Source organism: Felis catus, chromosome B3, assembly GCF_018350175.1.
Source record: "Felis catus isolate Fca126 chromosome B3, F.catus_Fca126_mat1.0, whole genome shotgun sequence".
Classification (NCBI taxonomy): Eukaryota; Metazoa; Chordata; class Mammalia; order Carnivora; family Felidae; genus Felis; species Felis catus.
Window position 1 is genome coordinate 141,162,259 of NC_058373.1, and position 13,898 is coordinate 141,176,156.

A 13,898-nucleotide genomic window follows, 5' to 3' on the forward strand; every position below is an offset into this window, starting at 1 on the left:
GTGCGTCCTCACTACTAGCAGAAATGTGGGACAGTAGCCCCAGATGGAGATGAAGGCTGGAGATGGTGGAGTACGCCATGTGTCCACACCCGGAGCAGGGAGTTGGCATCATCCACACTCCTGGAGCAGAGCTCAGGACAGCCCAGGGATGGGGAGAGACGGGGTAAGGGAAGCCACCAGGCCAAGTCACGTCAACCTTGACTTGGACACAAACCAGCCTTTCCTTCCACCTCTAAAATAATCTTCATTTCACAATAGAAATGACGTGTGTGCATGTGTTATGTACTACTTCTGAGACCCTCTGGAGACCTCACGGTCTGGTTGCAAAAAAAAGGGACATCTTTACTTTCCTTCATAGCGGGGGCTTCTCAGCCTCGACAATGCTGATGGTTTGGACCAGATCATTCTTTGCGGTGAGTTGTGGTGTCCTGGGCACCTGCAGGGCATTGAGCACGCTCCCTACCCCTCAACAAGATGCCAGGAACTACCTCTTCCCCAAGCGTGACAACCAAGAAAGTCTCTGGACATTGCCACACATCTCCTAGGGGGACGAGATCACACTGGTCGTATATCAAGGGACACTTTCAAACTCAGGCCCTCGAACTTCACATCTAACACACGTAAGAGTTTTAAGAAACAGGAATATAACAGTAATCACAGCGAGGGCATTGCTGTCAGACCCCAGGACAGAGCTGTTCTGCGCTCCCCTGCCGTGAGGCCCTTGGCGCGTGTCTGCAACTTTCTCCTGCCCCGGGGGGTGTTCATCTGTAGGATGGGAAGGTGCAGAAGCAAACGTCCCACGTCCCACGAGAGGGGATGCCACCCACACAGTCAGTGGGGAAGGCACGAGGCCTTCCCCAGGAGGGTCTGGGCCACAGAGCTGCTACCGTTTTTCTAGCCAGAGTCCCCAGTGACTCAGCTGGCAGGGATGCCACGGCTTACAAAAGCGGGTGGATCCAGGTGAAGCAAGAACTGAAACCTTTAGGAGAGGGGCAGGGAGGTGATCTGAGCCCTTGACTGACTGACGGAGGAGCCTCACTTTCCAGAACTCTGCATTCCTCTGAACAGTCGCACCACACGTGTTAAGGGAGCCTAGGGGCCTCAGTATTCCTGGGTCTGGCTTGTCTGGAGGCGGCCAGCAGGGAGGGTCCAAGGGCCGGTGAGCTTCCAGGCTATTCCACGGAGCTCAGCCAGGCCCCACAAGGCCTCAGGCGGGCGGCCGTCCCGGCCGTCACAGCCCTTCTTGGGAAATTGCTTGGCCAAGAGCACATTGTCCAAGGCAGGTATTTTCAGGCCGATGGGAGTGGGTGTTGGCAGGAAGGAGCTGGCCAGCAAGGGAGTCATAGGATTGCGAAACAAGGAGGCGCCTCAGCAACCGTCCACTTGGCTAGTGGCAAAGCTCAGGCCTGGAGATGGCTCGGAATCCCAGGGACACCCCGAGAGCTCACGTCACGCCCACTCATCCAATGAGGAAACAGAGACCCAAGAGGCAGAGTTACTCCCCTGAGAGCTCAACCGGTGAGCGACGCATTTAGGATTTACACTCACATCGGGGCGTCCGGGGGGTGCCGTTGGTTAAGCATCTGACTCTTGATCTCCGCTCAGGTCATGATCTCATGGTGTGTGGGTTCGAGCCCCCCATCGGGCTCTGTGCTGATGGCACGGAGCCTGCATGGGATTCTGTTTCTCCTTCTCTTTGCGCCTCCCCAGCTTGTGCTCTCTCTCTCTCCCTCTCAAAATAAATAAATAAGCTTTAAAAACTTAAAAAAAAAAAAAAAAGATTTGCACTCACGTCTTCTTGACTTGCAACCTGGTACCCGTTCCCTGGCACCTCTTTCCACCTGGCTTTATGGGGAGGATTGGCTGGAGCCATCCCGTGAGCTTACGCTGAGTGCCGGGCTAAAGCTTGTCTGACGATAAGCCCAACCGTGTAATCCCAGCTGACATCTGACCACCTTCCGCTGGGCGCAAGGGAAAAAGGCACTTGGCTGTGTGGCCAGTGGGTCCGGTGGAGACGCGAGGCACATTAGAGTCATTAAAAATCATTAGGATGGTTGGGCTCTGAGGTCAGAAAAGCAGGATAAACACACTCCGGAGGAACGAGTTCTGCCTTTCCCCGCAGCTGCTCCCACTCGTCCGAGCCCAGCACCCAGACAGCCAGGCTCCCAAGAACCTGCCCCTGGGCTCCTGGGCAGTGCTGCAGGCCCCCCGGGGAACGTCTTCAAAGGCACTTCGGAGATCTGCTTGGTTTTCCATTGTCTGCTACAAACGGACCACCCAAAGGGCCACCCAAAGCCACGTCCTTGGGTCAGCTTCCTGCGGGGAGCCCCCGAGGCCACTTTCCCACCTGCCTCGCCCAGAAGCAGAAGGAGAGATGCAACTCTCAAGGCTGTCACCACAACCGTCAGTCACCGAAGGGCAGGGGGACCACGTCCCAGGAACCGTGGCTGCTCCCGTTCGCTCATGGCACCAAAACGCCTTGTACCTTGTGCGCGAGATCTTCAATCCTCCCCAACAGCCCTGCAAGGGGAATATCACCCTGATTATGCAAAGGGCCCACCGGAGGGCTGCAGCGTGGTGATGACTTGCCCAAGGTCACCGTTAGTAAATTGCAGGGATCTACACACCTGAGCTTACGGCTCCCACAGCCCCAAGCCCCTCTCTCCACCAGCCCTCACACGGAGTAGGTGTTGACTACTTGGTTGCAGAGGAAGTGAAGGAGTGAGTGAAGGAATCGAACACACTTGAGAACTTAAATTGTTTGATTTGCATTTTCAGAAAGGAGTGCATCCGTGCGGCTGTGAGGAGGCAAACAGACTGTTGATTAAATCGTCTCCTGGAATTTTTGAACTCAGTGAAAACAATCTCTAAATAATTTTGTGACTTTTGGCCCATTCTTAACACAACAAAAACATTTTAGTTAAAGTTGATTCCTAAGCCAACTTTTCTTTCCTAAGAGATGGGGAAGTAATGTTCACTGAGCATATACTATGGGTACACGCCACACTCCCTACATCCACACGCTCGAACTTCACAGTAACCCTGCAAACGGCATGGTTACCAATTTCCAGAGGAGGAGACTGAGGGTCAGAGTGGTTATGTGACTTACCTGAGAGCACACAGCTCGGCGGAGCCAGGGAGGTCAAAGGCCAGAACTGGGAGTCCACACTTGACCCCCAACCCTGCCCATAGACAACCTTTCGCGCCAGCCAAGCTTTCTCTCCTAACTTGGCAACTTGCAGACGGGACTTTTCCGGCATCACCCCTCGGCCAGTGGGCCTTCTACATACGTGCTCAGGATACCTGAGAAGCCGAGACACCCGAAATAAACAGAACCAAAGAGTCTCGAAACAAGCCATTTGGTCTTCAGCATCGGGAACGTGTAGTGTTATGAAAAGACAGCCTCTTGTGGTTTTAGCATCGACTACTGAATGGCAGGTGGAGGGTGGGGAGGAGATCTAAAACTTTGTGGTATTTAGGGCTGCTGTAGCCAGCCTCGCCTCTCCCAACAAAGGGGCCTTCTGCCACAGAGAAGTTTCCAGCGGAGGAAGGGAGTCCCAAACACTCAGCTCTTGTGGGGGAGGTGGGGGAAGGGGGTCTGTCTGTCTTGATTCTGTGCACCCAAGCACAACCACCCCCATGAACCCGATCCGGGAGATCCCGACCCTGTCCCGCCCCCCACTCCTGCCCCGGGACCTCCAAAGGCCACCTTCCCAGACACCAGCCCCCGAGGCCAGCCCCATGGCCTGTCAGGGGTGTCCTCGGAGGCTGCTGGGACCTGACTACTCCCTCCTAGGCAGTGGGAGTCTCTGAGCCAATTCCCGGCCCTGGAACCGGGCAGACAATCCCCTGTGTCTTGCCACCTTCCTACCTTGGCTGCCAGGAGCCGGCCCAGTCTCAGAGATGCTGAATAGGCCATTTGTTGTGAGATCAAAGGGCCACCTGTGGGCGCCTCACTGCTTGGAACGGGCCCAGGCCACGTCCTGCCAGACCCCAGGCTTTCCCACCTTGGCCAGGACATCTCTCCACGCCTACCTCCTACTCACGTTTCCCTTTCTAACAACGTCTAACCACCTCCCTCGGGTGCCATGTTCTCGCGGGTCTCCATGCTTCCCCGTGCACTGTTCCCACTGGGTATGCCCTTCCTTGCCTTCTGCGCCCAGATAAGGCTTAGGTACCATCTGAGGCAAAATTCCTTCCCCGGCCCCTCAGGGCGGTTAGGGCACGCTCCACCACACTGCCAGGTGCCCCCGCATTTGCCGGGCAGGGCAGTCCCCGAGGGCCCCCGGTCGGCGAGTAGTCCCCAGAGCCCTGGGCACAGCCGCCGTGTGATTGGCGTCAAATGCTAACGGACAGAATCGGGAGGCACAGAACCCTTCCAGCACGTTCTCCTCAAACCAGACAGAGGCGGTAAAGAAGGAGTGAATGGGCACGACCGGGAACAGATTTACATACAGCGTTTAAAAGGCAACTCCACCTTGAGGCTCCGGGGGGCTCAGTCGGTTAAGCGTCCACTCTCTCGGGCCGTGAGTTCGAGCCCCGTGTCGGGCTCTGCACTGACAGCGTGGAGCCTGCTTGGGATTCTCTCTCCCTCTGTCTCTGCTCCTCCTCCTCCTCCTCTCTCTCTCTCTCTCTCTCTTTCTCTGTCTCTCTCTCTGAAAATAAACATTTAAACATTTTTTAACATAAATGAGTGAATGAATGAATGAATGAATGAATAAATAAATTTTTAAAATGCAACCGCATCCTGACGCCGCCCTCCCGCCCGGTCCCGACCATGGTCTTCCTGGCGAGGACCACTACTCACTGCGCTGCTGTGCGTGTCCTCCGGTCCGTCCACGCCAAAAGCACGTCATCGTTCAGCACGCCCATCTGGTCACGTCACGCACCCCCAGTGAAAGCACACCAGTGTCCCTCCCCGGCACTTTTGAGAAACACACAGACCCTCCGTCCTCTGGCCCGAAAATCTGGGCTCCGGCCATCTTGGATCCCCTCTTTTTGGCATTTGCCTTTTCCTACTTTTCTCTCTTCTTTCTCCCTTTCTCTCCTGAGTCTCTGATGCCTTCCCATGATGTCCCTGAGCCATTGGCAGTCGCAACAAGCCGGGCCTCACCCTTTCATAACCGCCAGATGGGGAGAGAGTGTGGACAGGTGGTGAGTGGGCATTTGGTCCGGGATGACCGGGGTTTTGGATGGTTTCTTCTGCCCATCTCACCCCACTCTGGCCCCCACTCTCTCCATACCAGCCACAAAGCCCTCTTTTAGGCCTGCCTGCCACGGGCCCTTTGCACGTGCTGTTCACACCTCGTGGGATGTTTCTGCTCAACTTTGCCTTCTTACCTTCCAAGCGTTGCACATGGCCTTTCCTAGCAGGAAAAGACCTCACTTTTACCGGCATCCCCGGCTCTTACTTACTTGATAAATGACTGATTCTCTCACTGGACTATACATTCCATGGGGACAGCATTTTAACAGTCTACCTACAATATGAGGCACATAGCATTGTGTAATGCCCACATGGGCATGAATTGCCACTCTACCTTGCAGACCATCTCTGTGGAGTCAACTCTCAGAGATTCCAGAAGGCTTTAATGCACTGATCATCCCCATGTCTGTCTGCCTCTTTCACCTGTGGTCTCCCGGGGGCAGTGAGCATGACCTATCCACCTGCTCCCCCGCAGCCCAGAGCATCGAGTCTCACCCTCTGGAGATGCTCCCTGAACTTGAACTGAGAAAGCAGCGGCTACTGTGCCAAAGGCGTCCACACAACCCTGATGTTCCTTTCTTGTGCATTGCCCAGACCTGGCCCTTTCTGCCTCGTTTCATTTTTCCCTGGCCTGCCAGGACCTTTCTTACCCCAGCTCTCCCTGCCCCGGCTTTCTCTGAAAGGGATAATCTCAGCTGAGTCGGAAGTGAATTGTGGCTAGTCCGACCCCGAAGGAATGGAGACCCACTTGCCCGCTTGGGAAACATGCGTTTGCCTTGTGGCAGAGGGGAAAGCCTCTTTGGATGAGTCATTTCCCTTCACGCCGCCTCCCCCTGGCCCCCTAGCCTGCACCCTACAAGATGAAGAGCATGGGTTTAGGAAGGAGACATCCCGTCACCTTTCAAATCCCATCTCAAAAGCCGCCTGCTCCTGGAAGTACTTTGGGACCCCTGGGCTGCCCGCCCACCCGGTGTAGCACCCCTGCTTGCTTCCTGCTCCATCGCATTTGACTCCGGGCTCTCCTGGGCCAATGGAGCCCCTGGTCTTTATTCTGTGCCCTGCCCCGGGCTGGAACTGTAGACACAAAGAGGTGGCTATGACCGGTGTCCTCCAGTAGCTGATGAGTCACGAGAAGTCAGGCCACCGCCCCTTACCACACAGCGTGATGGGAGCTCTAATGGTCTTGCCACCAGGCAGAGAAAGCCGAGAAGCACAGAACGAGTCCAGGAGGGACACACAGGTTGGACAACAATTCTCGGAGGAAGTAACGTCTAAGGAGGGTTTTGAAGGGTGCGTAGGAGTCTGTGGAGCTAGCAAGAAGGTAAAACGCAGACCAGGATTCGGAGAGGATGCCAAAGGGCTCAGTCTAGCTGACTACAAGCGGTCGGGGGCAGCCCCATCATGTGAGGAATCCCAGAACGCATAGAAGAAGCTGTCCCTGCTTCTCGTTCACGTTCCCGAGGCCCCAAGGAAGGTCCAGGCCAATGCCCGAGACGCAGAGTGTTGACAGAGCCCATGTGCGCTGTCCACTTCAGTCGGGTCTTCTCCCTGCCATCCCTGTCCCCTGCCAGGGTACAAGCTTCGGGTCCCCAGGGTCCATATACATCCCCGCGTGTCCTTACAGCAACTTACAGTGTGTGACACTTAAGAGACGCTCACTCAACATCCGCTTTCACCAGCGGTCGCTTGACACGCTGGGGTTGGCAAAGCACCGGTGATGACGGTGGCGACGGGCACGTTTTCCCCGCCCTGAGCCCAGTGACCCGGTCACGCGCTAAGCACGCCATATGCACCACTCACCCGACACCACGTGACCCGACGACAGGCGAGGTAGGTACCCATCCTTATTCTGCTGGTGAAGAAACCGGGGGTCTGACGTGTGACGCTACCCTTCTGCCCCAGTTTCCGTCTCACGGTTCGGCAAACCGAGGCCATGTGCCTCAGTCAAGAACGGTTGATTCAGGAACCCCCCCCCCAAAGACCTGGTTTAGCGGACGGTGTTTCCAACCGAAGAGGGAAGGACACACGCTCGTTTGTCCCCTCAAGACCCTGTCACGGGGCATCGCCAGGAACCGAGTGGCCGACCTGCCTCTCCTTCCCCTTCCAGCCAGCTCCCTCCCCTGGGGCTGCCGAGGCTGAGCAGGGCTCCCCCTGCCAAGGTCCCAACCGCCAAGAAGGGCCTGGCACCCACTCACCCAGTCCCCACACTGCCCTGCCCCGGGGACGCGACCTGCCAGCCGGCTGCCAGGCTCCCCGTGAGGGGACAACAAAGGAATCAAAGTCGGTCCCCACCCCACCCTCGGTCCCCGCCAGGCCTCAGCTCCACTGGGCCTGGGCTCAAACTCGGAGGCTGAGAGAGCCGCTCACCTCCCCGTGCCTCAGTTTCCACATCAGTGAAAGGAAAGAAAACCCCAGGGACCCTCCCCGGAGGCCGGGAAGGTGAAGGGAAGGGAGCTGAATCAAGCCAGCCCAGCTGCGTGACAGGTTCTGGGGGGCACCTTAAAAACGCAGATTCCAGAGCCAGTCTGGCTCATCTGCGTATGCGGCCCAGGGAGCTATTTTTTTTTAAGTGTATTTATTTATTTTGGGAGAGAAGAGGCAGTGCGTGGGAGGGGCAGAGAGAGAGAGAGAAGGAGAGAGAGAATCCCAAGCAGGCTCCGCGCTGTCAGCACAGAGCCGGAGGCAGGGCTCGAACTCAAGAAGTGAGATCACCACCTGAGCGGAAACCAAGAGTCCGACGCTCAACCGACTGAGCCACCCCTGCGCCCCTAGGGAGCGCTAGTTTGAATGGAGTCTCCAGGGGATTCCGAGGGGCCCCAGGTGGGAGGCACCGAGGTCACGGGCACAGAAGAACTGGCAGCAACAACACCCGGACAACCCACCCGTGTCAGTCCTCAGGCTCGGCCGGCCTTAGCCCGTTCTCCCGCGGGGGCTTCCTCCCCCTCCCCCACATCCCATCGGGGAATGGATTCTGTTCTCTGGCCAGAACCTCAGACCTTCCACCCCCGCGGTGGCCGCTGGGATCGTGACCCTCATGAAGTCCTCGCCTAGACCGGTGCAGTAACCCCTAGCAGCTCCCCCACCACCCCCACCCCCGGTCCTTCCGTCCCGCCACGTTCCCCTTCCCAAAACACGGCCCTGCCCGCATCGCCCGCTTGGGGGCGCGCTCACGTCCGGTGGCGTCGGACTTGCACCAGCAAGGAGCTGAAGCGGAGCTTCCCCAGCCAGCCTTGGCGCTGAGCCGCGGACCCAGGGCCGCCACCGGCCGCAGAGGCCCGCCTCCTCCCTCCGCTCCTGCTCGCCACCTGCCACCAACCGGAACCTGCCCGCCCCTCAAGGCCGTCTCAGAGGCCACGCCCTCTAGGAACTGCCCCTTGGTCACTTATGGGCCCTGGGTACAAGCCGGAGCCGGCCCCGACATCTATCTCTCCGAGGTACAGTCTTCCCCGTGAGCCCGGAGGCTGCGGTGACAGACGGGCCGCCCGCCCGCCCCCCCCCAGATCCCTCCCTGGGACCCACCACAGGCGGCTGCGCCCCAGGACCCCCCACAAGTGGCCGCCCCCCCGGGACCCCCTTCCCGCCTTGGCACACGCTGGGTGCTGCTACCCTTAGGCTTTTTCCCTCCTCCCTGTTACGCCTTTGCAAGATGCCGCATCTGTCCACCCCCCTCAAGTGACCCGCTTTGAGGGTGCCCCGTTTCCTTCCAGCGCCTAACGGATACACATCCTGTATCAAAACGGCCTTGTCAAACGGGCCACCTGAAATGTCCTGTCTCTCCGGGGCACATAACGTCATTTCTCCATCTAGCTCCTGGGCCAGCGCCACCTCCCTAGAGAAATAGTTTCCGAGGCCCCTGAGAAGGCCTGCTGTGACCTCAGCTTCTGAGGAGGCCAGAAGCCCCCCGCCCCCTGTCTGAGAGCAAGAAAGCAGCATTGCCCCAGTGTACTGGGAACACTGGACCTATACCTTAGAGACTAGGGACTTGTGAGGGTCCCCAGTGCGATGCTAACCTCTAGAAGATACTTCTGCAGACCCCTCGAGTCAGGGGGAGCCCACAGGGGAGACAGAAGAGTGAAAAGGGCAGAGGTAAGAATGTCCCTGATGTATCCTCAGACCCCTGTGGGCAGACAGACACCTGAGGGGCTAGTCTCCCCCCCACCCCCACCTACCAACTCAGCGCCTCAAGGGAGCCGTGAGAAATGTGAATGCTTCCAGAGCTCCCCAGGTGATTCTGATAAGCAGCCGGCCTGGGTGAATAAATGACTTGAAATTCCTACCAACCCAGGGCATACAGTTCTATGATCTAAGAATGATCAGATTCAAAGAGGACTCCAAGTTCCGATTCCACTCTGGGCCTTGGAACAGCCCAGAGGAATTTTGACGGGAGCACGTCATAACCACCTAAAACCTTCTCTTTGGTTTTCTCAGCCTCTCTGCACTCAGAAGATGCTTGCCCCAAACTCAGACTTCATAAAGATCAAAAGATCCCTGCGTTCGGGTTCCAAAGACGCACAGACCTTAATTGCGACACCCAACCTATCTCGGGTAATAATTCCATTTAAGTTCTGTGAAACAATAAATACATGTTTGAATTAGTCCCAATATTTATTGGGGTTTAGCAAGAACCCACGCTGGTGTATATCTCTGGGTTTTATCTGCATGTCCCTTATAGAGTTATTAAAACACCAAAATATAATTTTAATAATCAGTGGGATTTTAATTAACATACCATAATGATTCCCATTCAATTGGACTCCTCAGATTCAGAAAGTAATTACTCATTCACGACACTTAATTTGAAGTGTTACCACAGATTTGTATCTCCTGAAGCCACAAGAAGTTAGATCATAATATTTCTTGTTGGAACTTATAGAGCGAGTTCACTTCAGAGAGAGAACGAAGACCGGGTTCCAAGGGAGGAGGGGAGACGCTGGAAAGAGCCGGGAACCAGCTGGGTGGCCTCAGAGGAAGACGAGTGTGGTCTCGGGAGTGAGAACACCACCCTGCTCTCACCAGCGCATCAGATCTCGGCAGCACGGCCCCGCATGCTCCCCTGACCGATGTCCAGAGGTCCCCAGTGTTGAACCCTTCCGGGGAAGGAGAGCTCATTACCACAGAAAGAAAGGCGGCCCGTGCAACCTTGGAAAGTCACTTTTCCTCTCCAAACCTCCATTTTCCCACCTGCCAAATGGGAGGAATGGGGTCTGCTCAGCCCGCCTTCTTGCTGCCACGAGTCCCCGTGAGCAGCTGGCCGACAGCCTGTCTTCACAGACCGAGACCTACGCAGACACTGGAAGTGTCGGGGATTCACACTGGAAACGTTCTGGTGCCACAACTCCCAAGGACATTGGCAGAGGCGCCAGGGCGTGAGGTCCGTGGAGGGAAGCAGACCCTGGTGGCTGGGGCGCCTCTGGATGTCAGGCCACGGACAAGACTGCCTTCAGGACCCCTGGCTGCCTCCAGCCTCCCTGCCACACCCCACCTCAGAGGCAGCTCCCGCTGGCCCCATATGACACCCATCTTGACCATGGCCCAGCGTCAGGGAACATGGTGGCTCCAGGTGCAGAGTGAATGAGAGCTGAGCCTCCGGCCTTTCCAAGCAGGGGGCACACCAGAGCTAAGAGAGAGAGAGCCTGCTTCCCGGTGTGCCCCGAGAAACACGCAGCGTGTGCGAAGGAGAGCTGGACAGGGGCGGCTACTGCAGGAGGGCTCAGGATAGACAGCAGGCAGTCGGGTCAACCCACGTCCCTCCATCTCCAAGAAGATGACTTTTTTTTTTTAATTTTGTAAATGTTTTTATTTATTTTTGAAGGCGAGAGAGAGAGCACGAGCGGGGGAGGGGCCGAGAGAGAGGGAGACGCAGAATCCGAAGCAGGCTCCAGGCTCCGAGCCGTCAGCCCGGAGCCCGACGCGGGGCTCGAACTCACAGACCGTGAGATCATGACCTGAGCCGAAGTCAGACGCTGAACCGAATGAGCCACCCCGGCGCCCCAGGAAGATGACTATTTTAAATGAGATAAATATCACTCCACCTGCACAAAAAGTATCCCCACACTGACCACTTGGGGCCAAGGTCCAGAGAGGCACCTTAGTCGCTTCTGAGCGGCGCGTCTCCACCTGGAACATTCGGCCGTATCTGAGAGATGTCTGGTTATTACACCTCGACGGCATCTCTGGCATCTACTGGTGAAGGCAGCAGTGCTGTTCCACACCCTACAAACCACAGAACAAATACTTATCTGTCCAAAAGGTCAAGGGTGCTGAGACGGAGAAGCCCCAGTCTGCAGTGGCACAGATAATGGCAGAGTTAGACTAATCCCCGAGCCGTCTGCCTCCCGAGATCGTCGGAAGACACACGGCGCATCCCAAGGCCAGACGTGGAAGGCGTTGCAAACACCAAGGCTCTCCCTCCGCGGTGGAACTTCTAGCCCGGCGCATACTTAAAGCCGTGTAAATCCGGGCAGTATCTTGCACGGCTTCAGGCTTCACTGTTAGTGCAGACCTCCGGCCACCGTGGGTTGAACATTCCCTAGAGAGCTGCCATGCTGAACCCTTTTGCAGTGGAACTGGGCTTCCCCTAGTTTTGACCCCCACAAAGAGGACAAGCCCCGTATGTTCAGCCAACTCTCCTTGCGTTCAAATCCGCACTGAACGTACATGAAAAGGCCAGCCCCTGGGAGGCTCTCAGGAAATGGACGTCCCATGAATTCCAGCAGGTGAATCCAACCATGAGGCGCGAGAACATTCTATACCATTTATTGTCAAGGGCTGGCCCAAAACCAGGTGCCTCGGGGCACACATTTTTATGTTCTTCCCAGTTTTGAAGGGCCCAAGGAAGGAAAATAAACAGAGTTGTTAAGAACTGATTGTCGTTGCACTCACTGAAAGAGTTCTCCCCCTGCAGACCCACAGGGCACACGGCAGGGGCTGGGGCTCTGGTGTGGGTAGGAGAGCCCTCGATTATGGCAAGTGAGGAGACTGGGGCACAGAGAGAAAGCATTTCCTCCAGGTGCTCAGTGGGCCGCATGGGCCCCTGACTCTTAGGACATTCCAGAGCAAAACTACTCTGATGCAAGGTGCACCCTAATGTATTCTTTTTGTTTGATTATTTATTTCTTTTGGGAGAGAGAAAGCATGCGTGGGCAGAGAGAGAGAGGGAGACAGAGAATCCCAAGTGGGTTCTGCGTTGTCAATGCAGAGCCCGACGCGGGGCTCAAACCCACGAACCGTTAGATAACGATCTGAGCCAAAACAAGACTCAGACGCTTAACTGACCGAACCACCCAGGTGTCCCCCTTAATGTATTCTTATAGGAATTTTTTGTGGCCCAAAGAATTAATAATATCATGGCCAGTTAATGTCTCTAACTGAAGGGAGAGAAGGGAGTGGAGGCAAGTGTCAATTATTCCCTTTTCACAGCAATTTCAAGGACACATTCCAGAATAATGATGCTAAAAGGAGCTCAAAGGGTGTCCAACCCACCCCCCGCTCACCCATCCTGCAGCCGAAAAGAGTGACATCAAGATTGGTAAAGTCTCGGGGCGCCTGGGTGGCGCAGTCGGTTAAGCGTCCGACTTCAGCCAGGTCACGATCTCGCGGTCCGTGAGTTCAAGCCCCGCGTCGGGCTCTGGGCTGACGGCTCGGAGCCTGGAGCCTGTTTCCGATTCTGTGTCTCCCTCTCTCTCTGCCCCTCCCCCGTTCATGCTCTGTCTCTCTCTGTCCCAAAAATAAATAAACGTTGAAAAAAAAAAAAAAAGAATGGTAAAGTCTCTTGAGCAGACACATAGTCATGGTCAAATGCCAGGTGCCCCAAAAGGAAATATTCACATGGGTAAACACAAGGAGGGTGACAGAGGGAGGGAAGGGCCGAGAGTTCACAGAACCAAAGCAGAGACACAGAGCACTGGGGGAAATCCCCCCATCACCCAAGGAAAGGATCAACAGACAGTAGGACGAGCAAAATGATGGCAGGCAAGAAACCTCGATCACGGTGACACAGCATGTGTGCGACAGGGATTCCAGACAGCCCGGGTCCGACAGAGAGTCAGAACTAACTTGAGGACCAAGAGAAACAATTTCCCTGAGATGAATATCTTTCTTTGTGTTGTTTTCACGTCGTAAATATTAGACAAAATTAAAGAGCCCAAGGCGTTAAGTGACTCTTTTTTCAGTCTGAAGGATGAAAAAAAAAAAAAAAGTACCAGCATCCACACTAACTTAACAATGAGTTGGCACCAGAACTTTCCTCCACATTCCCGAATAACGGAACACGTCAGACCATTCTCCTCAGTTGAGGGGGTCGCAAGCCAAGAATCGACCCCTGCCAAGAAACCACTCACTGCAGAAGCGAGGAAAAGGAATTTCCAAACAGCGAGGATGCTGAGGCTATATCCCTTGGTGCCTCTGGAGGAGAAAACACAAATGCCCTTCAAAGAAATTTTCTAGATAACTAAAATCTCTGTCAAGATGGCCAAGAGCTATGAATAACGGGGATGTTGAAGAGAAACGAAATATTTAGCTTTGATGGGGGAAACCAAGGCAGGAGGAAATGGCAGGTAGAACTCCGTGTCCTTATAACCTGCAGCCTCAAGTGACAGACCCTTGAGGCCAGCAGAGTAAGGTGTCTCCAGAACTCCCCACTGTGTGAATGCTAATGCTTTGCTAGAGGGAAAAACAACCTTAGCTTGACAAG

The 13,898-nt window shown here is 55.6% G+C and overlaps 1 long non-coding RNA gene across 1 annotated transcript; it reads left to right on the forward strand.

The window, feature by feature from the left end:
* The first annotated feature begins 8,408 nt into the window (after window positions 1–8,408).
* Window positions 8,409–9,835, forward strand: LOC123386365. The gene is made up of 2 exons (XR_006600155.1): window positions 8,409–8,640; window positions 9,635–9,835. It is a non-coding gene; the product is annotated as an uncharacterized LOC123386365 (long non-coding RNA).
* The last annotated feature ends 4,063 nt before the right edge of the window (window positions 9,836–13,898 follow it).